The sequence below is a fragment of the Podarcis cretensis genome (genome assembly GCF_951804945.1).
Source record: "Podarcis cretensis genome assembly, chromosome: Z".
NCBI lineage: Eukaryota > Metazoa > Chordata > Lepidosauria > Squamata > Lacertidae > Podarcis > Podarcis cretensis.
The window spans coordinates 26,570,577-26,595,272 of NC_137184.1; the positions used below are offsets into that span (position 1 = coordinate 26,570,577).

The following is a 24,696-nucleotide window of genomic DNA, read 5'->3' on the forward strand; positions in this document are numbered from 1 at the left end:
AAACCAGGGACTTCCCTGGAAAATAGGGACACTTGGAGGGTCTGTGCTAAGTAAACTATAGTTTGGGGCCTCAGTTTATGTGTGGGTGTGCGTATGGGGGGGGTGTTTAAATACACCCCCACACTCAAAACATTCCTAAATTCCAGTGATATTGCTCTCAAAAATCACAAAGGAATTGTAAATTTTATGTCCTGAACAGAACACACCCAGTTCATGTTGTGTTCCTTTTTCCACATCATAAGTGCCAAACAGTGTACTTAGCTGCTCTTGTATTGCTGTACATTATACATTCTCATATATGCTAAGTAAGAAGTCATAGGGCATTTTCATTTAAAGGTATTATTGCAAGATACATATTTCAGTTAGGTTGTTAGATTTTAGTTGCATCCTTGCCTACACACCAGTATATGTGCAAATATAAAAGTTTATTATTTTTATAGTCCTTTCTGTTAGAATGATACACATTGTTTTGGTAATGATATAGAACCTCTTAAATCTGACACAGCTTTATGGCCTCAGCTATGGATGGAGAGATCTGTCAATTTTGTTTCTCATTGTTTCCAATCTTAAATCGAGTTGCCTATATTTCTGCAGCAATTTGCTTTTTTTAAAAAAATTATGAAAATTCTTCAGCATCTTAGTGCAAATTTCTTCTAAGTACATTTTTGTCTGCACATTTTTTACAAGCAGTTTTTCCTAATATGTGTTTTTGTATGTTATTTTCATTCTCCCTTGCTACATTCTCTGTTTAAATGAAGAGCAGATCAAAGGGATTGAATAAGAAATAATGTTATTAAAGAACTATGTACAACAAGTCTTTTCTCCTTTAGCTACTTTCTCAGTCTGGTTTCTGACCCCAGCTCCTGCTTGGACCTGACCTCCTGACCTATATATGGGAGGTGCCCTTAAAAGTATACAGTGGTGTCTCGCAAGACGAAATTAATCCGTTCCTTGAGGCTCTTCGTATAGCGGTTTTTTCGTCTTGCAAAGCAAGCCCATTGACAGCTTAGCGGATTAGCGCTATTAGCGGTTTAGCGGCTTTTAGCGGATCAGCTGATAAGCGGCTTATCAGCTGATCAGCTGATAAGCGGCTTAGGGCTTAGGAAAAGGGGGGGGGGGAGGGAAAAAACCCCGCAGGAACTCGCAAGACCATAGGGAAATTTGTTTTGCAAAGCGTCTCCAAAACGGAAAACCCTTTCGTCTAGCGGGTTTTCTGTCTTGCGAGGCGTTCGTCTTGCGGGGCACCACTGTACTCACATTTATCCTTGCATGCCCTTAATACTTGCATTTCTATAAACATTGTTTGGCTGGAGAACTGCATCACAAAATTTCAGTAAGTGCAGACATCGAAAGATGGCCGTGTTCCAATTCTCATATTGTTTTAGAAAGTGCAGGTTTGTTAGATTCAGCTTTAAATGTGAACAGAATCAAATTTCTTCCCTATCCCTAGGCTAAGCGTATCTGCCTCTGCATGGAGAATGTCCCAGATTCAAATTCTAGCACTTCAGGTATCTTTTTTTAAGGATGAGATGGCAGGTTATGGGGAAAACATTCAATTTACTGAACTCAGCTGGCCCCCACCAGCCTGTCTTACTTAATTACATCCAGCCCAGGAATGGGAGCTGCCCATCAGCTTCCTCCTCCTTCATCTCTGGCTCAGGACTACCCTTGTAGAACTCAGCAGGTAGGATGATAGGGCAAGCCCAGAATTAGTTGGCTTTGCTGCCTGTCATTGGTTCTGGCTCCACATACTGTTTGGCCTCCCTGCCTGCTGCCCTACTAGTCACAGTGGGCATAAACCACCACTGCCTGCCAACCTATTCCCATCCCCCTTTAATGGAGATGTTGGGAATTGAATCTGGAACATCCTCCATGCAAAGCAACTGCTTTCAACTCAGGGATGATCCTTCCCAAAGTGCACTGTGCTGAACCTCTGAATAGCTGCTGATTCTCAGGGTAGATGATATTGGGCTTGATGAATGAAGGAAAGCCTGACATGGTTAGTGTGAGATTAGACACATTCCCTTGGGAACTGTTCTTACAGGGGCTGCAATTAGCATGATTGCAATCACTTGGGAGACACTTGAGTCTGAGAGGGACCTGTGCACCTGGAAGCATGTCCTCAAGATGAATCCATGGTACCAGTGCCATTCTCTGACTCAGAGGGTTCCATTGCAGGAACCCCAATACAATCAATGTTTCCCTACTCTGGTGGAGTAAAAGACTGCTGGAGAGGATTGAGCCCCCTTATGCGAAGAGATATCTTTCAGTAAAGGCAGAGTTTGCAATTGAGATTTGCAATTGAGAAACTGCTGCTCCTTCATCAGAATTCTCTTTTTTTAGCATTGCTTTTGGTGAGCTCCCATTGCTCAGTCCCTGCTCCTGCCAACATAACAGTTTGAAAGCATGTCAAAGTGCAAGTAGATAAATAGGTACCACTCCAGCGGGAAGGTAAATGGCATTTCCGTGCACTGCTCTGGTTCGCCAGAAGCGGCTTAGTCATGCTGGCCACATGACCCAGAAGCTGTACGCTGGTTCCCTCGGCCAGTAAAGTGAGATGAGCGCCGCAACCCCAGAGTCAGCCACGACTGGGCCTAACGGTCAGGGGTCACTTTACCTTTGCACATATTTTAACAAATGCATGCAGTAGGTTAAAGGATGCATAAAAACACATTTATTGGTGAAAAATAATGTGTATAAATACACTATATAGGGGAAAATAGAATTATATTGGTTTGCAAAAATGTGTACATTGGGAAAAATGCATACTAACATGCGCACATTAGGATAAATTTGTACTAAAATCCTGATTAATTTTCATGAAGACTTAAAAAACAACATACCCTCACACTGATGTGGAAACGTGTAGAACTTAATTTCAGATTGGAACAATTAGAAACTGAGAGAAACAAAAACTTACTTGGAACACTCTTATCTTACCTGCAAACACAAAAATGGGGAATATGACTAGGGGAGGAGAGCGAGCAGCACAATAGAGAGGCAGAGGCAGGGGACTTAAACTTATATTTGTCTCAGTGTTGCATTTGGAGAAGAGTCTGCGGGACCCTTGAGTAAAGTCATCACAGACTTCTATCCGGGTTGAAGGATCTAGCCTGGTGTTGTTGACCACATCTCCCAGTATCTCACCATTGACCATCCTGGCTGAGGGTAATGGGATTTGTAGTCCAAAACTAGGTTGAAGAATGCTGTCCTTGGTCTATTTGGCTGCAAATTGCCTATTTCAGCTGGTAACAACTCTCCAAAGTCTCTGGCAGAAGTCTTTTCTATCACCTGCTCACTTCCCATTTCACTGAAGATGGGAGGTGGGGTTGAAATGGCTTCTTTTCTATCAAGTATGGACAACCTGTTGCCCTCCAGATGTTGTTCCATGCCAACTCATTGATGATGGGAGTCTAGCATCTTCTGCAGGTCCACAGGTTCCCCACTCATGTTCTACATACATAACATATAATCTACAATAATCGGTTTCATGAAAATAGCTAGATGTCTCAATGGTCTAACTCACTATAAGGCACCTTTGCTCATGCAAGGGTTCTCCCCCCCACCAAAGGAGGCATTAAGAAGCTCCATCACAAAGTTGGTCCAAGGTTTATGGAAGCCTTCCTTGATTTTTTTCAGTAGACTTCCAACAGGGCACTCAAATTCTGTAGGCAATCTAATGTTGTTTGGTTTCAGTAAAATGGTAGCATTTTATAGGTTGCTTTTTCCAAGGATGCACTAGACGCAGTAATATAGGGAAAAGAGGGGGGGGGGGAGAGATCCTCCAGAAACCTGCCCAGGAATGGTGAAATTACAACGTTCCCACTAAATCTCTAGCAGCGTCACCTTCTAGGTCAGGAGAAAATGGTTTAACATAAATGTGAAGTGTAAGAAAATATGGTTTGGTCTGAGTGCCATTCTGGAGGGGAGCACAGGGAATTTATATGGTGAGGCAGCAAAGCAGACACTTTAGCCTTGGTCTATTTGTCCACCTTGAAGTATTCAACATGGATTTGACAAAACGTTAAGAATGATGAATGAGGTATAAATAAAAGGTCCTTTTAAAACTGCCTGCCATCAATGGATTAAGTGGAACAGCTGTGAATTTAACAGTGGACAATGTGCAATCTCCTGGGACTTCACTGTGAACCACAGCCAGTTTCCATTGATTACTTGGGGAAATGGACCATAATAAACCTTCCATTCTACAATTGTTAATTGTGACAAAAACATACAACCAAAACTCACCAAAACCCAACCTCTAGAACTGGACAGGACTCTCTTCAGATTGTTGCTAAACTATATATACATAAAAATTGTTTTGTTTGTTCCTTATTCTGATTAATAGTAGAATGAGGAAGCTATATATGAATCTGTGATAAATAAAGACTCTGTCTGCAGCTGACATGAGAATACTATCTTTTCATTATCAGAAATCATTTTTCTGCATGACGCTTGACATGAGGATGAGCGTAGTTCAACTGATGAGGAGTCACAATCTGTTTTTCAATATTTATATTTTTATTGCTTACATTTTGTATTTATATGGAGATTGTAAAATAAGAAAAGAAAGAAAAAAGACTGCAGTGCTGTAGTTCTATGCTCACTTAGGCCCCATCTGTATGATACATGTCACAGAATCTAGAATAATAGAATTGTTGAGTTGGAAGGGACCCCAAGGGTCATCTAGTCCAACCCCCTGCAGTGCAGGAATATTTTGCCCAATTTGGGGCTCAAACCCACAACCCTGGGGTCAAGAGTCTCATGCTCTACTGACTGAGCTATCTGTTTGACAAGCACTATTGTACCACTTTTAAAAGTCATGGCTTCCTGCAAAAAATCCTGGGACCTACAGTGTGTTAAAGGTGCTGAGAGTTGTTAGGAGATAGCGTGTTCTCCTTCAGGGAGAGCACGTGTTGCGGTGGGGTCTACTGAGCCACCCCTTTGTTGCTGGGTAAGTTCTCCAAGATGGCCGGGGGGCATTGATTGGATTGCCGAGTTGCTGGGGCAAAAGTTATGTTGCAATTTTGGTGGGAGGGGTAAAAGGTTTAAATACTCTGCACACAGCCTTGTACTTTCTCTTTTGCTGCGTGCAACGGATCACCTGGAGCACTTGGACCGTCTGGAGGACAGTGGAGTGATCTTCTCATTGTCTCATTGTCTGGTTACATTTCTTTATTTTCCCCTTCTTTTTAATCTTCTCTAGTCCCTTAATTAATTTAATTCCCCTTTTTTCCCCTGTTTGATTTCTCACCCCACCCCTTACCCTGCCCTGTGGGAAGATTCTCCCTGTACCTGTGAGCGCTGCCTGGGCATAATCCTCCTTGGCTTGCCTTTCCCAGTAGGGAGAGAGCCCCCATTAGGGGCTTTCTTTTGCAAAAAGGTTTTCCCCATTTTTGCCTGTTTAACTGTGGGGCTAGTCAGGGCTGTTCCCAGCTTACCTGGAATCACTTTCATTTATAGTATCCCCATAGGTTGGCTTTATTTGGGTGATTGCTGTGCTGTTGGCCAAATTTTAATCTAGCCTTTGGCTGGAGCACTATTTTGAGTTCCTTTATTTAATATTGCAATGAGACAAAAAAGGCAGAGAGCAGACGCAGGGAGGCTTTCACGGCCTGCTCGGCCTGCACATATCATTCAAGCCTAAGCCTGCTACAGTTAGCAGTACAATACATTCCCAGCTTACCTGGGATCACTTTCGTTTATAGTATCCTCATAGGTTGGCTTTATTTTGGGTGGGTGCAGTGCTGTTGGCTGAATTTTAATCTAGCCTTGGGCGGGAGCACTATATTGAGTTCCTTTAATATTGAAATGAGACTATAAAAGGCAGAGAGCTGAAGCAGGGAGGCCTTCACGGCCTGCTCGGCCTGCACATATTTTTCAAGCCTAAGCCTGCTACAGTTAGCAGTACAGTAAATTGTTAAGTTTCTGTGACATGTGACTCATTCTCTCTATTAAGAATGTATCTGTTTGTTTGCAGGCTCACTTGTTGCTAATGTATATCTTAGGCAGACAGAGTGGAGCCAGAGGCTCTCTGTGCCTCCAATGAGCACTCTTTGTATGCTCTTTAACTATGCTGTTTCTGAACAAGTTTATTTTCTTCAAGTTTGTTTTGCCCTGATAATGGCAACTGCCATTTTAGAGATGAGCCATTGTGGCTTAGTGGCTAGAGTACAGGATTAGGACCTGGGAGACAGGGTTCATATCCCCCACTTAGCCCTTGTTATAACAAAGCAAAACAAGCTGCTCCTTTTGGACTATTTTGTTGCTGGGTAGTTTGGCCCATTTGTGATATTGCTCCCCCCCCCCCCAAAAAAAAAAACAACTTTGGGTTTCTTGAGGGGGTTTTTCCCTCTAAAGGGCAAACAGGGGTACCTGGACAGGCGGTGGGCTGCCTCGAGTTTGTTATCTCATTGGAAACATTTATGTCTGGCCTGGCAGGTGATCCTAGGGCTTGGCCCGCTTGGCCCTAGAATTTGATGGCCTCTGGCAGCGTTTCTGGCCTGAATAGTGTCCCCATGTGGTGCACAAAGCATTAGTTTCACCTGTTCCTCACATTGGTTAGGTTTTTTTTCCTTTTGCAGACTATGACAGGGCCTTTGCAGATGCCTCCAGAGCTTGCCTCTCCTGCAGAGGATGACTTGCTGATGCCCCAGATGCCTTCTTCCAGAAGGAAGGTCTTCAGAGGCAGGAAAAAGCGGAGCAGGGATGATGCTTACACCTCCTTGCAGGTAAATCACCACTGGGCTCTGATGATGACTCAGACATCACCTTGGACCTCTCCAGGGGTCAGGGTGAGGCTGTTCCAGGTCTTTAGGGATCATCCTGGATAGCTCAGCTGGTCAGCGTATGGTGCCGGTAATGCCTAGGTTGCAGGATTGGTCCCTGTATGGGACAGCTGCATGCTCCCTCATCACTCTACCCGGACACTGAGGTCCAGCGCCGAGGGCCTTTCTGGTGGTTCCCTCACTGTGAGAAGCCAAGTTACAGGGAACCAGTTGGAGGGCCTTCTCGGAAGTGACACCTGCCCTGTGGTACACCCTCCCACCAGATGTCTACTACCAGACTTTTAGAAGACATCTAAAATAGCCCTGTTTAGGGAAGCTTTTACTGTTCCTTCCAACCCCACTATTCTATAAGTGGTAATTCACTATGATGGGAATGTTAGACGCAGGGCTGCCATCATCCCCTTAGCTCGCTAGGATCACAGGGACGGGGACATGTGGACCACTTGTGCAGCTCCACATTTCAAATGGAAATTCCCTGAGCAATAGAACCGGAAGCTGGTATGCAGGAAGCTGGCCCGGTGGCAGCTTTGTTGGGACTTCTTTAGGGTTTCTGGCCAGTGTTGGCCCTGTAAATTTACACATCATGGTGGCAACACAAGGCAGGGCATCTTGCCCAAGCGGGGGCTGGCAAGCAATAACTCAATACCTCTTGCCCATATTTCTGTAAAAATATCGCCCTTGAAAGTCTGGCTAAAAGGTTATCTAGATGGGTCAGTAGCTTTGTGCTTGTGGGAAGGGTTTTCCCAAGGTTTGGGATTCCTCTGGCTTTTCAGCCAGTGGCTCAGAATACAGCAACTCAAAAGCCAGTTAGAGAGCTACCTGTGGTAGCCAGAAAGAAGGTTAGGAAGCAGCTTGCATTGGGACGTATGGTGGGATCCCCTTGATTCTCCTTCTAGTCCCGATTTTCATTTATCCCCATTGGGGATCGTCCCAAAGAAAGCCCCATATAATTCCATCTGATCCATATTTATCGCATCCCAAGGGCACCTCAGTGAATGATGCTCTGTTTCCGGAATTGTTCCGTGAAATATGCATCTTTGGATCAGGCAGTTGAGCTTACCAACAAATTGGAGGAGGTGCCTTGTTGGCATTATGCGATATTGAATCGGCTGTTAGGCTACTGCCGATTCACCCTCAAGATTTTAAGTAGTTAGGCTTTAATTGGATGGTCCTTATATTGATAAGGCGATGCCAGTGGGTTGCTCAATAGGCTGTGCAGCACTTGAGTCCTTTAGTGCCTTTCTGGATTGTACATTGCGAGTCAAGACTCGTTTAACTGGGGGTATCGTTATGTGGATTGTTTTACTGGCTGGTTCATGTGACACCAGCCTCTGCTTAGCTTACTAGATGCCCCTTTATTCCCTGAGGAGCTGGGTGATCTGTTGGCAATGGAGGACAGTGGGTCCTACTGCCCCTTTTAATGTATTTGGGGGCCAGCTGGATACCGTTGCTCAAACTTCAGCTTGCCTGTGGAAAAGCTGTTTGCCTTGAAGGATGTTATTCTTGTAATGCTTCCTCTGAAGCAAGTGTTGCTTTGTCAGAGTCCCCCTGGTGGTGCAGCAATAAAACTGCTAGCACATTTGCAAAGCTAAGCAGGGTCCAATGTGGTCTCAAATTGGATGGGAGACCGGGTGTTGAAAAGTTAACATCAGATTACCAGATAAAGGTGGAATATATTGATCCTATCATTCCTAGGTCAGTTAAATTTTGCATGCAGGGTGGTTGCTCCAGGCTGCCCCTTCCATTCCTGCTTGGCCAGGTGGTCTCATGGCCCAGGGTTCCTTCATCATCATGTACAGTGGCCTTGAGCCTGGCAGGGCAAGGCAATCACATGTAACCTAACTTTTCGCGAGTTTTCCCCATTGTAGTGTCAGCGCACATCTGGACTAAGGAGTTTAGAGACCGTCGGGTCTGTCTTGGTCTGATAACCAGGCAGTGTGAGAGTCCTGGCAAAACAGTCCTCATGCTCTGGCAGAGTCTTCGCACTGCTTAAGGTTTAATATTGTGTTTCTGCTCGCTTTATTTCGGGATCATCTAATGTTTTTGCGGTTGCTCTATCCCGTTTTTTCAGTTGGAGAGCTTCAGATCCTGGGCTCTGGACACCCAGCTATAGCTGGATTTTTCTGGAGCTCCTGTGGCACTTGGCAACAATTAATAATTATGAGGAGTAGTAGCTTACGTTTCCCCATTCGCTTTCAGGTCTTATGAGAAGGCCTGGACTGATTTCTTAAAATTTAGCTGGCAGTCCTCGGCCATTCAGAGGAACCTGCCCCCATCCTCTGAGCAGGACCTGCAGTAATTCGCCCACCTGCTGCAGATCGGATGCAGTGTTAAAACTATCAGACTTCAGTCCGCTGCAATGTCTGCTAGAGTAAAGCTTTAATTTTTCAGAGACCCTTCAAAAAGTGTGTCGTGCGCAGGGTCTCGGAAGGTTGGAATAAGCTCCAACCTTCACAGGACAGCAGGCAGGAAGCCGGTCAATCTTTGACCTATGCAGTATCCGCAACAAGTTAAGACTTGTCGGCTGGTTCAAGATCAAGACGAGACTTATTTCAGTATTCCATTGTAATTTTGGTGTACTGAGGGTTGGGGAAATTGTGTTGGAGCCAGCACGGGGCTGAAAGTTTGGAGGCTTATTGCCTCAGGACTTTTCCTTATCTGCTTTGGAGCTTGTCATAAGTGTCTGGAGCTCTGAGTCAGACCTAGTGAGCAGGGTTGCCACCATCAGGCTTCCAGTCGCAGGTGAGGTGGGCCCTTGCCCTGTTATTGGATACCGGAAATATTTGGCTTTTCATTCCCCTGGGGGCTGGCTCGATCCTAGTGCACAGAAATGGGTTCCAGTTCGACGGGCATCTAATTGCTCACGTCGTGCACCAGTTATTGCAGCCTGTGGCTTGCCTACCGCTGAACACGCCTCATTCCTTCCAAATAGGTGCTGCTGCAAAGGCTGTGCACTGGGGCCTGTTAGTAGACAGGATTGTGAATACGGGTCATTGGAAGTATGATGCTGACAAAGGTTATCTCAGGAAGCATCGCCAATGATGCCTGTCTGTTATTCCTTTTATTTTTCCCCTCATAGGAGCAGCTGTGCGCATTTGGATTGTCGGCCACAGCATCATGCACTGAGCTGGCAAGCACCCTGACGAGTCTGGACTGGGGGCGCCATCTTGGCCTTCCTGCCCATGTTTCTAGCTCCAGTCCGCATTTGGATTGTGGGGCCCAGCATCGTTTACTGGGCTGGCATCAGAGCAAGGCAGTCTGGAAGGGGACCGGATCTTGGCTTCCCACAGCACGTACAGGTGTAGTGGATATCCAGACGGGGAATGCGGTGGAGTGAATTCATCCCACTAATTAAGCGGAGGGTGCTTTCACATGGTCCCCCTTTGGCGATTGTAGTGCAGTTGGGGAAGAATGATATGGCAAAGGTTGATTGCTCCACTTTGCGCTCCACGATTCAAAGAGACTTGGGGGAGTTGGTGACCTTAATACCTACCGTTAAAATATTTTGGTCACAATTGCTGCAAAGGAGCAATTGGCAGGGCATTTCTCAACCCAAGGCTGCTGAAAGGGCCAGGAAGCGCATTAATTCCGCAGTGAGCAAGAGGGTAACGGAATTGGGTGGTTTGGTGATTTACCACCAGGATATTACCTTCAAGGCTCTGGCCCTTTACCGCAATGATGGGGTACATCTTTCCGAGCTGGGGAATGATGTCTGGTTGGATGCGGTAATTGAAGGGTTGAAGAATGGGTTGGGATTGTGAGTGGTTGGCGGCGAGCGTGAAGGGCTCGATTGGCGGTTAGGCATTGGTTATAAATCTGGTGGAGGAGGGGTTAGGATAGGCTGGGCCTACCCCTCCATGGAGGGGTTCAGGATAGGCTGGGCCTGCCCCTCCATGGTTGCTGCGGAAAGGGAATTCCGTTAAAGGAATCCTGGGGCTTGCCATCTTTTCGTCCAATCCCTGGAATGGGACTAGGGCCGGCAAGCCTTCGGGGAGCAGGCGGGTGAGAGTTGAGGGTCTGTGTCTCAGCTCCAATTCCTCCCCGACTTGCTTTCCCCCGCACTGTCTTTCGGTGGTGCCCGGAAGTCAGTTCTGTCCCCAGGCGGGGGGACAGATAGTCTTAACCAATGCCTAAACAACCACTCACAGTTTGTATTTTAATAAAGTTGTGGCCAAAATCATGCCAAAAATCTTAAACAAAAATTACGTGTCCGTTGTGAGTTATTTTGGGGGGTGGATTGGGGACCTCAACACGCAAAGCGTGTTCTCCTTCAGGGAGAGCACGTGTTGCGGTGGGGTCTACTGAGCCACCCCTTTGTTGCTGGGTAAGTTCTCCAAGATGGCCGGGGGGCATTGATTGGATTGCCGAGTTGCTGGGGCAAAAGTTATGTTGCAATTTTGGTGGGAGGGGTAAAAGGTTTAAATACTCTGCACACAGCCTTGTACTTTCTCTTTTGCTGTGTGCAACGGATCACCCGCCCACCCGCCCTAGAATAAGGGGTTTGTTGCGTTGACCTTGCTATGCCTGTCATGGGGTCGTCTGCCTTTGAGCAGGGGCCTGGTAGGAATTTTTCCACCTGGCAAATTGGCTGGCTGGGTGGTTTTTGCCTACTGCGTAGCAAATCGTCACAACTTGTAAGGTTGTGGTTAGGCATTGGTTATAAATCTGGTGGAGGAGGGGTTAGGATAGGCTGGGCCTACCCCTCCATGGAGGGGTTCAGGATAGGCTGGGCCTGCCCCTCCATGGTTGCTGTGGAAAGGGAATTCCGTTAAAGGAATCCTGGGGCTTGCCATCTTTTCGTCCAATCCCTGGAATGGGACTAGGGCCGGCAAGCCTTCGGGGAGCAGGCGGGTGAGAGTTGAGGGTCTGTGTCTCAGCTCCAATTCCTCCCCGACTTGCTTTCCCCCGCACTGTCTTTCGGTGGTGCCCGGAAGTCAGTTCTGTCCCCAGGCGGGGGGACAGATAGTCTTAACCAATGCCTAAACAACCACTCACAGTTTGTATTTTAATAAAGTTGTGGCCAAAATCATGCCAAAAATCTTAAACAAAAATTACGTGTCCGTTGTGAGTTATTTTGGGGGGTGGATTGGGGACCTCAACACGCAACCATATTCCCCAGCAGAGAGCTACAATTCCCACATTCCCTGGGGAGAGAGATTGATTGTAAAACCACTTTGGGAATTCCCTTGATTTCTCAGTTTGAGTCTCCTGTTTCAGTTGTTGTGTTGCCTTAATATGATTGTTTTATTGTGTGTTTTAATTATGGATGCTTATAATTTAATGTCTGTATAATGGATTTTTTTATATTTTGTAAACTGTTTTAGAGGCTTATTTTGGCATGAAGCAGTGGCACAAAAATAACAACCCATAAGAAACAATTAATAAATAATAAATAATCCATAGGAAATTCAACATATTTTCCAGACTTAAGACTAAGACACTGCTACAGACAAAAAAATGTTGTTTTGGTTCACTGTTGGTTTGGGAAATGGAAATGAGAGTGGTTTCCATTAAGCTGCAATGGGGGGGGGGGACCTGTCCTCTCCCCTATTGCAAGGCTTGGTGCAAATACAGTATGCTTGTTTTCCAGCACTCTATATTTATAGATATTCACTGGATCGAAGCACTCACCTTTCAGCCATATCTCTTTCCCCAGCAGCAGCAATAAATGAATCATATTTGGAAGAATGTGTTCATTATAACCTTTTGGGATCAGTTTCCAAATTGGAAGCCCCCTTTCTGGAAGTCCACAAAAGTTGCCCTTTGTCATAATAATCCTGACCTTTACCAGTTAATTAGTCATTCTTCTATAACCTAGTCTTCCTCGTTCTAACATTTGGTATAAGCTGCCTTGTCTCTGAGGAAGATTAGTTTGCGTGATCAGGCTGCGACAGCTCCAGCCCCCAGGGATCATAAGAAAGGAATAAAGACTCCAACAACGTGTTATGGAATTAAAATTAGGCTGGAACTTTATTAAACTTCCAAATGTAGGAAGACCTTGGCTTAGGCCTTGGGCCTGTATCCCTCCCAGCCCCCTGGCCAGGGGAACTGGGGCACATCAGGGTAAATGGGATATAGGGGTGCACTGTGAGACGTATGTGTACGCAGGCAGCCCAGCCCATATCACCACATGCAGGGTAGTTCACTGACAACTTTTCAGTGTATGGCCAGTGACACCCATTTATAGAATCATAGAATCATAGAATCATAGAGTTGGAAGAGACCACAAGGGCCATCGAGTCCAACCCCCTGCCAAGCAGGAAATACCATCAGAGCACTCATGACATATGGTTGTCAAGCCTCTGCTTAAAGACCTCCAAAGAAGGAGACTCCACCACACTCCTTGGCAGCAAATTCCACTGTCGAACAGCTCTTACTGTCAGGAAGTTCTTCCTAATGTTTAGGTGGAATCTTTTTTCTTGTAGTTTGGAACCATTGCTCCGTGTCCGCTTCTCTGGAGCAGCAGAAAACAACCTTTCTCCCTCCTCTATGTGACATCCTTTTATATATTTGAAGATGGCTATCATATCACCCCTTAACCTCCTCTTCTCCAGGCTAAACATGCCCAGCTCCCTTAGCCGTTCCTCATAAGGCATCGTTTCCAGGCCTTTGACCATTTTGGTTGCCCTCCTCTGGACACGTTCCACTTTGTCAGTATCCTTCTTGAACTGTGGTGCCCAGAACTGGACACAGTACTCCAGGTGAGGTCTGACCAGAGCAGAATACAGTGGCACTATTACTTCCCTTGATCTAGATGCAATACTCCTATTGATGCAGCCCAGAATTGCATTGGCTTTTTTAGCTGCCGCGTCACACTGTTGGCTCATGTTAAGTTTGTGGTCAACCAAGATTCCTAGATCCTTTTCACATGTACTGCTCTCAAGCCAGGTGTCACCCATCTTGTATTTGTGCCTCTCATTTTTTTTGCCCAAGTGCAATACTTTACATTTCTCCCTATTAAAATTCATCTTGTTTGTTTTGGCCCAGTTCTCTAATCTGTCAAGGTCGTTTTGAAGTGTGATCCTGTCCTCTGGGGTGTTAGCTACCCCTCCCAGTTTGGTGTCATCTGCAAATTTGATCAGGATGCCCTTGAGTCCATCATCCCAGTCGTTGATAAAGATGTTGAATAAGACGGGGCCCAAGACAGAACCCTGTGGCACCCCACTAGTCACTCTTCTCCAGGATGAAGAGGAACCATTGATGAGCACCCTTTGGGTTCGGTCAGTCAGCCAGTTACAAATCCACTGAGTGGTAGCATAGTCAAGTCCGCATTTTACCAGCTTCTTTACAAGAATATCATGGGGCACCTTGTCAAATGCCTTGCTGAAATCAAGGTAGGCTACATCCACTGCGTTCCCTTCATCTACCAGGCTTGTAATTCTGTCAAAAAACGAGATCAGGTTAGTCTGACATGACTTATTTTTCAGAAATCCATGCTGACTATTGGTGATCACAGTATTCCTTTCTAGGTGCTCACAGACTGTTTGCTTAATGATCTGCTCCAGAATCTTCCCTGGTATTGATGTCAGACTGACTGGGCGGTAATTATTTGGGTCCTCTCTTTTCCCCTTTTTGAAAATAGGGACATTTGCCCTCCTCCAGTGTGCCGGGACTTCGCCTGTTCTCCAGGAATTCTCAAAGATGACTGCCAGTGGTTCTGAGATCACATCTGCCAGTTCTTTTAATACTCTTGGATGCAGTTCATCTGGCCCTGGAGACTTGAATACATCTAAACTAGCCAAGTATTCTTGTACTATCTCCTTAGTTATATAACCCCTTTCAAGAGGGGGACCCTGGAATTGCCACCGCAGGGGGGGGTGAGTCACCACTTCAAGCCCCCCCCCCCATTATAGGGAGGAAAAGACTAAAGGATTCCACCCAAGGCCATAAACTGCCAAAGTTGTGACAAATTGCTACGGGGAAGAGAAGACAAAACCTGCCAATGCAGGAAAATTTATTCCCAGTCCTTCAACAGCAACCAGTCAAAGACCACAGCAGCGCCCGCTAAACAGGAAGAAAAAGTTGACCTGCAAACAAGAAAACATTAAACTAAGGGTAGGGTGGGTGAACAGGGGACGCGGGTGGTGCTGTGGGTAAAACCTCAGCGCCTAGGACTTGCCGATCGCATGGTCGGCGGTTCAAATCCCCGCAGCGGGGTGCGCTCCCGTCGTTAGGTCCCAGCGCCTGCCAATCTAGCAGTTCAAAAGCACCCCCGGGTGCAAGTAGATAAATAGGGACCGCTTACCAGCGGGAAGGTAAACGGCGAAGGTGATACAAGCTGAAACTAGGAGGGTTTATCTTCCTTCGGTGCCCTATCACAGTAGTCCTTTTCACACAGTCCTCCAACTGTGTAGGCAGTCCCCCAGACCTCTAGTGCTCAGGTGTTAGGGATGGGTTAATATAATTTTACTGTAGTGGTTAATTTGCTTCAAATAAGCTTCCTTCTCTGAGGCTGAGATTGTCTTGTATGATACAGAGGTCCAAAGACGCCACAAGGCTAAATCAGAAAAGCTCTGTCCTACCTAGGTGGGTGTCACCAATGGAAGCTAGAGAAGTAAAAAAGCTTAATATGGACTCTAAATGGCCAAAATATTATGAAATTTTAGAATATGATGGTGAAAGGGTGAAACTTCAGAGTTATGAGAAACTAAAGCCCAAGGTTCAAGATTGGTTGCACTATCATCAGATAAATGAGACATTTAAACAGGACAGGAAAATAGGATTTCAGAAAGAGAGGTCAAAACTAGAAACAGAATTGTTGGAACCCAATACTAAGAACTTATCAAAAATGCATAACTTGCTGTTGAAATGGAATACACAGGATGAAACGGTGAAATCAGCAATGATTAAATGGGCACAAGATATTGGTCATGATATTATGTTTGCTGACTGGGAACAGTTATGGACCACCGGTATTAAATTTACTGCATGTAATGCTTTAAAAGAAAATATTATGAAAATGATCTATCGGTGGTACATGACCCCAGTCAAGCTTGCAAAAATTTACCACTTGCCTAATAATAAGTGTTGGAAATGTAATGAGACTGAAGGCACCTTCTACCACCTTTGGTGGACCTGCCCAAAGGTTAAAGCTTTCTGGGAAATGATCTATAATGAAATTAAGAAGGTCCTTAGGTGGACTTTTCCTAAGAAACCAGAGGCTTTTCTCTTGAGCATGGTTGGCCAATTGGTGTTAAAGAAGGATAGGATTTTCTTTATGTATGCCACTACAGCAGCAAGAATTCTACTGGCAAAGTATTGGAAGATGCAAGAACTACCTACTCTGGAAGAATGGCAAACAAAGGTGATGGACTTTATGGGACTGGCCGAGATGACGGGCAGAATCCGTGACCAGGGGAAAGAGACAGTGGAAGAGGACTGGAAGAAATTTAAAATATATCTTAAAAACAATTGTAAAATTGAGGAATGTTAAGATGTCAGGGGGTAAGAGGTAAAGAATTGCAGCAGTAACTAAAAAACTAAAGGAAACTTTATGAAAGGGAATTAAGACAATGGACTTAAGGGTTGCTAAAGAATCATTAAACAAGGATGCAGGGATGGGGAGGTATGGGGAAGTCAAAAGAAAGAAGAGTATGAAATGATGAATTTGAAGTTACATGGGTTTAATTGTTTTGTGTGCCTTGTCTGTTTTTTGTTTTTCTTTTGTTTGTTTTGTTGTGTTTTTACTATTTGTCTGAAAAACGAATAAAAATTAATTTAAAAAAAACAAAACAGAAAAGCTCTGTCCTAGTTCTGTCTCCCAAACACTTTGCCTCTGGTACAATCCTGAAACCAACCCCTTTATATGGGTAGTGTACAGGCAACTCCCCATTTATGCTCATTCAAGACACATGTGGCCACACATGCGTACATTGTCACAAACCCGGAAGTGACATGAAGAGGGGCAAAAACAGTCCTATAAGAGCACAAAAATGGCAAAAATGGCATGAAAACAGCATCTAACAATGCCACGAGCCTTTGCAAGTGCCATCCCAGGAGACTTTGCACCAACTTTTGAGACCTTTGGAGAGTTGGAGTTGTCTGTAAGCAAGTACACGTCACAATGGCAAGTGAGAGAATGATGTATCCTGATGCGTAATGCTGTTCTGCACAGTGCAGCAATCAAACATTGCACTAAACACACCATATTATCAAGAATGCACTTCAGAGCTCTTTCACACATTAAGATTTGGCCATATCCAAACTTTCTTCCAAATTTATACAGTCACAGTCATAAAACAGCTGCCTGATTCCATAAGGACATCAACCTGCCCACCAGTAATTATGATTGATTACAATATAGGGATCAGATTTTCATAATTTCCATCTCAATCTTATGGGGCTTCCTCTCAAATAACGATGCACAGGACTACAGCCAAACTCTGAGGATTGTTATATAACACTTGCACAAAGCAAAGCTTGGCAAGAGAGACCCTCTTTTCAACTTTTGACTTGGCTGATGGAACTTTTAAGTTGTTTTACTATAAGCTTCTTGCTTCAATTGTGTTGCAAAGGTTTTAGCTTTTTGAAAAGCTTCCCAGAGTGATAAGGGAAGATATGAGGGTCATACTAGCATATAAGGGTTTATTTGTTGCTGCTCCCATCATGAGCATAGTCAGGCTCAGTGGAATAAATCGAAATGATAGAAAGAATGTATGCTGTCCACACCCCCCCAGTTGACTGAGATTAACTGGAGCAGCATCAGACTTGGCTATTCAGTTTAGAACCTTTTCTTACATTCATTTGTTAATTCACTTATCTCACTTCTGCTCCATCCTTTAAGTCAAGTTAGCTTCCAAAGAGGCTTACAGCAATTGAAACCAGTTGCAATGATGCAATGTAAGGCATCAGGGATTAAAAATGTTGTACGTTTTGTCCCGATACATATCTGTTAAAGAAATGTATTTTTCCTGTTTTGTTACTCTCACATTTTGCATAGCAAACTGCAATCCTATGTGTATGTGTGTATTTCCTAATGGTGGGTCTTCATGTAAATCATGCAAATAATACTGCCATGTTTTCTTAGGGAGCATAAAGTCAAAAACCCAGTCTTACGTGTGAGATTTACAGGGCAATCCTATGCATTTTTAGAAGTACATTTCACTGGGTTCAATGGAGCTTGCCTTCAAGTACCGTAAGTTGTGTGCAAGTTACATCATCATCATCACAACAACAATTTATTATTTATATCCCATCCATCTGGCTGGGTTCCCAAAGCCACCCTGGGCGGCTCCCTACAGAATACCAAAAACAACAATAAAAAAGCATTTAAACACCAAAAATTAAAAACTTCCTTAAACAGGGCTGCCTTCAGATGTCTTCTAAAAGTCAGGTGGTTGTTTATTTCCTTGACATCTGATGGGAGGTTGTTCCATAGGGCAGGTGCCACTACCAAGAAGGCCCTCTGCCTGGTTCCCTGTAACTTCTCACAGTGAGGGAACCGCCAGAAGGGCCTCGGCGCTGGACCTCAGTGTCCGGACAGAATGATGGGGGTGGAGACGCTCCTTCAGGTATACTGGGCTGAGGCTGTTTAGGGCTTTAAAGGTCAGCACCAACATTTTGAATTGTGCTTGGAAACGTACTGGTAGATATTCACAACTTTGAAAATTGGTGTCAACAACTGCCACTTGCATTTGCATGAAGTGTCAACTAGCAAATATGCAAACAGCAGCAATTTCCTCATTCATTTCTGTTTCAGTTGGGATTTTCTGACCTCCCTATCAGGGATACATGGGTGGGTTATGCATGGTAAGGGAGTGAATGGGGCGTGGAAATACTTGCTTCTTTTGGTGTAGACTTATTTCACAGAATCCAGCGTGTCACCTATGAGTTCACATATGCCCACTGAGGCCTTTCCTGGCATTGGCATTGGCAGCACCCAATCTCCATGCCGCCCTTGCTGAAATAAGGCTGGGGGGATTTTTGTTGCCCATTTCTGGGATGAGATATTTGAAACGTTTGAAAGATCTGTTTAAAAACCTCCTGGTGTTGTATTATTGGGTATAGTCAGTAGAGACAACCAAGGAATTACTATATAAACATTAAATGCTTACTTGTTAATAGCAGCAAGAATATTGTTAGCTAGAAACTGGAGAGAAGCAAAGGGTTTAAATGCACAAAAAGGTTATGATGTAGTTTGGGACATAGCACTTTCTGAAAAATTGACACAAAAACCTTTTGTGGTTAAAGGGCAAAAAAGCCCAAGAGACTTTTATGGTGGAGTGGTGGCCATTCATCCAGCACATGAACAAAGACTCTGCAGGACAAACTGTACTTGCTGCATTCCATAATATATGGTTGTGTTAACATTTTCCTTTATATTTCTCCATCAGCAACTTTCAGACTCTGTACTTCAGTGTTTGTATGAATTTTGCTATTATTGTTTAGAGCTGAATTATACTTTCAGGTTGGATAAAAGGGGTGAGGTGGAGTGGGGTGTTCAGTCCACCCCCCACTTTTCAATAAAAGAAAAATAATTTTTGGCTCTTTCTTCCAGCCTAATTGTTGTTTGGGGGGGGGGGAGGAGCAATCTTCCTGGAGATTGCAGTTGTGAGGGAAGGTTGACACTTTCCTCTCTAGTTCCACTCTCCAGCAGGATCACACAGACACACCCAATCATTTAAAAAAGTACTGTATTAGACTTTTAGAAGACATCTGAAGGCAGCCCTGTTCAGGGAAGTTTTTGCTGGTTTTTGTTTTGTTGTTGTTGTTTAGTCGTTTAGTTGTGTCCGACTCTTCATGACCCCATGGACCAGAGCACGCCAGGCACTCCTGTCTTCCACTGCCTCCTGCAGTTTGGTCAAACTCATGTTGGTAGCTTCGAGAACACTGTCCAACCATCTAGTTCTCTGTCGTCCCCTTCTCCTTGTGCCCTCCATCTTTCCCAACATCAGGGTCTTTTCCAGGGAGTCTTCTCTTCTCATGAGGTGGCCAAAGTATTGGAGCCTCAGCTTCAGGATCTGTACTTCCAGTGAGCACTCAAGGCTGATTTCCTTAAGAATTGATAGGTTGTTTGGTGCTGCCCATAGTGGCTGGGGCAACCCACTTGGATTGGTGGCATATAAATAATAAAATTTTGTTGTTGTTGTTGTTGTCTCAAGAGACAATGGAAGAGTGTGTCATCAGGGGTAAAGCCAAACTACTGGAAAGTTACAGCGCTTGCCATGGCTGTAGAGACCTAATCAGGAGAGACATGTTTTAGTGCAGCTGGGGAAGATGAAGGCTTCCCCAAAGACAACACACACATAGCCCTCCTTTGAAATATCCACCCGTCTTCTGTTTATCAATACTCTTTGCATCTCACCCATAAAATGAAATGGAACATACAGGATAAAGAACTAAATTTAATTCTTCAGAATAAAGAATCTCTTTCCCTCCACTGTTTCTTTCCTGAAAACAAATTAGGCAATTACAACAAAGAATCTTGGTTCTGTATTTTAATGTGCTGAATGTAGTTATCCTTTTCTAGGCAAGCATAAGCTATCACCATCTCTTTGATATAGTGGAATAAATAAATGGGCTTCCTGGAACTGGGGAGGTATTTAAAGTTGCTTATGTCTGTGAACAAAATCTCACAATTTCAATGACAAGTTATTCATGCGCCTCCTGTGTCACTGATAATTGTTATTAATGGATTGTACGTTGTTCTCCCCTGCAGAGCAGAAAAAAGCCTAAATAAGTAAAATTAATAACTCTATTGCAATGCATTGTACAGATAAACCAGTAATTGCAAGGTCAGATTGGCCTACACAGATCGATTGTTAACTGGTTATCCTATAATGAAAGCACAGACCTCTGACAGTCATTTATTTATAATGTTTCTCATAAAAAGTTTGGATTGATTGCCTGCAAGTGCATCTGGTGAACTCGGAACGATTAACATTCAAAATAATGAAATATTAAACACAAATTGAGAATCCATAGTATAGTTGGTTGAAAGAACTTATAACTACTCTTTCATTTCTTGTTGCAACAGTGGGGTAAATTAATTAAAACTCAATTGTTTTCTATATTTTACTTAGAATTAAGTTAATTAACAATCTGTGGTCTGCCAGTCTTGAGCGTGGCCAGAATGTGGCTTTTTAAATCACCTGTTCCTTCCTGCTCCTGCCCTGATTGTTGTCTAACCCTATTCCCAAAACTTGTTTTGAACTGAAATATGTAAGGGAATCATCTAGCCGAGGGAAAGAGAACCCGTGGCTCTCAGCAATTAGTTGAATTTCCTTCCAGGTTAGATGAGAAGAATTGACACAATGCTGGGTATCACTCTGTAGGGCTGGTTCCAGCTTTTGAGGGGCCATTGGGCAAGGAGTCCCCAATCTCTGTAGGCATCTCTCCTGCTCTCCAAGGCACCACTGCCTGCTCACTTGCCCTCTCCATTTGGGCCCAATCCACACAGTTGCCAGGTGGGGGCAGCACATGTCAAGTGGAGGATGCTACTCCTTCTTCTTGCTAGGAATCTGATTATTTCCAGTTTCTATTAGCTTTTCATTTTTTCATTCCTAAATTCCATTTGCCCATTTTTGCATACGTTTGCAGATTTTTAAAGAAAGAAAAATTGAATGCATTTTTATGTGCATTGCTCCTAAGATATTCATTTCTGTTTTCAATTTGGCCTAGTAAGTGCATCTTTTAGAACAATGGGCTGTATGCAGCCTTTCTCTGTCAACTAGTGCAATGGCTCCTGTGCTGGCGAATGGGTGAGTTTTAATGTTGCACAACAGAGGAATCCAGTGCAATAGCTTTTGCAATCCATGGTGCCATGTACTTACCTGATTATGCATTCTGTTGTACTACAATGGTCTGTTGGTACTAAACATTTGGCCCGTTGGTACTAAACATTTCACCAGTGGAATGGTGAAACAAGCATACCACTAAGAGACTTTAACTTACTGCTATTTTGGAAATAACCAATAGAATGAATGTTTTTAGTGTTACATCCCAAGTGGAGCAAGATTCTAGGGGTCCAGGTACTTACCCAGGGTTTGTGTTTCCTTTGAAAAGGAAGCGCAGGGGAGACTGTGGTGATATATGGTTTATTTACACATATATACAACCTGAGCCTACAACAGAGAGGCTTCCAGCATCAGACTCCAAACTAGTTCTCTACATGAAGGGCTTTACAAAAGGGCTTTTTGTTTTAAGAGTATTCAGTCTTGCGAGTTCCCTCCTGCACCTTGAAATTGTACACCCCAGATGCTAGTTTAACAACACAGTAAACCTAGGCTTCTTCTCCCTGTGCATTCTGTGTGTCATACATACATGCTTCTTCTCTCTGTGTGTAAATCCATATGGATGTTTCCTGCAAAGAGGTGTGATACAATTATCATTATGTTCAAAAGACAGGAGAATTGGGTTTCTCAGTTTCCTAGCAACAGAGATATTCTGGGTGACGAAAGAAGAGTGGTGAGCCTGTCATTCCTGCTTTGAAATAATAGGAAATAGCTGATGAGAAGAAAGATTCTAAAAGGGAGAAGAAAAAGGTAGGACCACCAGAAGCCGTGTTTTGGCTAGAATCAGGAAGCAAATTCCTGCCGCGTCTTCTTAGGGACTAGATTATTATTATTTATTAACTCACAATTGAACCAAAGGACCAATTTTAAAAGCCTGTTTTTGCAAACAGCATGAGCTATTGAATCTAATTTAAATCTTTTCCAGTCACAAATTTTGCATCAAGTTGGGCTGAATTCTTGTGCTGATATCTAGAAAGCCTCAACACCTTGCACAAGCAAGGCTAGACCAAAACTGATGATACGTAGGTGATAGTGGAAGTCCAGTTTCTTTGTGTGCAGAACCAATATTATAGAGAGAAATATGGTGATTTTGGCCAGGTAGGCATGGCCAAGATTATTGTCATTATAAAATACAAGCCAGAAAAGCAATACAGTGGTACCTCAGGTTACAGACGCTTCAGGTTAAAGACTTTGCTAACCCAGAAATAGTACCTCGGGTTAAGAACTTTGCTTCAGGATGAGAACAGAAATCACACGGTGGCAGCACGGCGGCAGCGGGAGGCTGCATTAGCTAAAGTGGCACCTCAGGTTAAGAACATTTTCAGGTTAAGAATGGAGCTCTGGAATGAATTAAGTTCTTAACCAGAGCTACCACTGTACCTTTCTTTTGGATAAGCATGCATGTTGCATTTTCTCTTTGAAAAATACAAATAATAATAATAATAATAATAATAATAATAATAATAATAAATTCCGTCCATCTTGATTTCTGAATTTTATTCTGAAATTGTTTTGCTGCTTAGGAGCAGTGTGGTTGCTCAATTCTAACATGTGAAGTCATTACTGACTTGTCCCATCTCTAAATAATCAAGAGCCTGGAGAGATAGGAGTATAACTTTGTGAATAGAGTGGGGTGGTTTCGGATTTTCAAAGGCCAGGACTGTTGCTACTTGAGAGGTTTGTTTGGAGATCTTTGATGAGAATTTCACCAGGAAATAATTTATTTCTCCTTTTCCATCAGAAGAGGCTAATTTATAAAGGTGAATGGGGCTCTGCCCCACCAACTTCAGCCAACCCTTGCCTCCCTTGCCTTCTTACTTACATAAGGTCCAATGGGTGGCACTGGCTGTTACCTGCCCTCTCCTTAGTCTCAGGGTTGCCCTCTTAGAATTCACCAGGGAGGAAAAGGACATGGGACAAAATTAAAATGAGTTGGCTCTGGCTCTCATTGGCTCTGGCTCCACCTACTGTTGGTCTCTCTGCCTTCTGCCCCACTAGGTCCAGTGAGCACCACCCACCATTGTGCTGCATGGGCTTTCAGCAATGGCCTTTTTTGGGGATATAGCTTTTCAGAATGGACTTCGAACCTTGTCACTCAAGCAAATATCCCCCCCCCCCCGCTGTTAGCAATATCTTCTTTTCTGACATGTTTTCAATTCCAAGTGACTTGATTTCCTATAAATAAATCTATCTTTATCTGTTGTATTCATTTGTCTCTAGACTGGGATCTTCTGTGCAGTTAAACGCTCTGTTGCACAGCAATACTATTGGTAAATATATTTTGGCTTTATCAGAGAAAATGAGGCACCTCCAAAGGCATAGAGGGCATGAAGTACTGGCTTACATTGCAATTCTAACCATGTCTACTCAGACATAAGTCCTATTGAATTTAGTGGGGCTTACTCCCAAGTACATGGGCTAGGATTTGAGCCTTAATTATATGTTTGTTGTAATCCTTGTTTATCCTTTATGAGAAGGTCCCAAGTCAGGTTATACCATATATTTTAAAGATGCAATAAAAACAATAAACCACAGTAGCTCTACCCATAACTCCTAAACAATGTTTCCTTATAGCACATTGCAGGGAAGACATCAAAGGGTAAGGTAAAGAGGTGGTGACCAACAACTAGCTCTTTTTCTCATGATTATACATGTGCATGGAAGTCTGTGTTTCTGTAAGCAGCTCTTTTCTGCATGCTGACATTTCATGAAGTAATGGACAAGCTCCTCTTGGCTTGGTTCAGTGTGGGTTTGGCCAAATCAAAATATTGTTCCACAAAGTCAGAAAATAGCTTACCTTAGTTTCTTCTTCATTTTTACTCCTTTTTTCATTATTGATTTGGAAATATTATGAAAAGGAAATAAAGAAGGAAATACATCACCAGCTGGCAGTATCAATAAAAATATTCCATTAATCCTAATTTGAACATATACAGATTAATATAAGAAGTCCTTATGCCCAAACAGGTATTTCAAATGAGATTGACTGATAAGCTATGCATTAAAACACAGAAAGGGCAGTGAGAACTTCATATCACTGAGCAGTAAATGTTGGGTGTTCGTTCTCCTAATTTTGGAGTGCTCACCTGAAGTGCTCACAGAATCTGCTTTTGTTGTCCATCTATTAGTCCCCACACCACAGGAATATACTTTGTGAGCTTTTGTTTTCCTGATCA

The 24,696-nt window shown here is 43.7% G+C and overlaps 2 long non-coding RNA genes across 2 annotated transcripts in view; one reads left to right on the forward strand and one right to left on the reverse strand.

Annotated features, from left to right (window-relative positions):
- LOC307207746 overlaps positions 1–24,696 on the reverse strand; it is a 480,701-nt gene that overhangs the window by 200,466 nt on the left and 255,539 nt on the right. The gene's annotated exons all lie outside the window — the stretch shown is intronic.
- Positions 5,097–24,696, forward strand: part of LOC307207728 — a 74,247-nt gene continuing 54,647 nt past the window's right edge. The window contains exons 1-2 of the long non-coding RNA XR_013834803.1: positions 5,097–5,474; positions 5,720–5,912. This is a non-coding gene — a long non-coding RNA (uncharacterized lncRNA). The remainder of the gene's footprint in view (positions 5,475–5,719; positions 5,913–24,696) is intronic.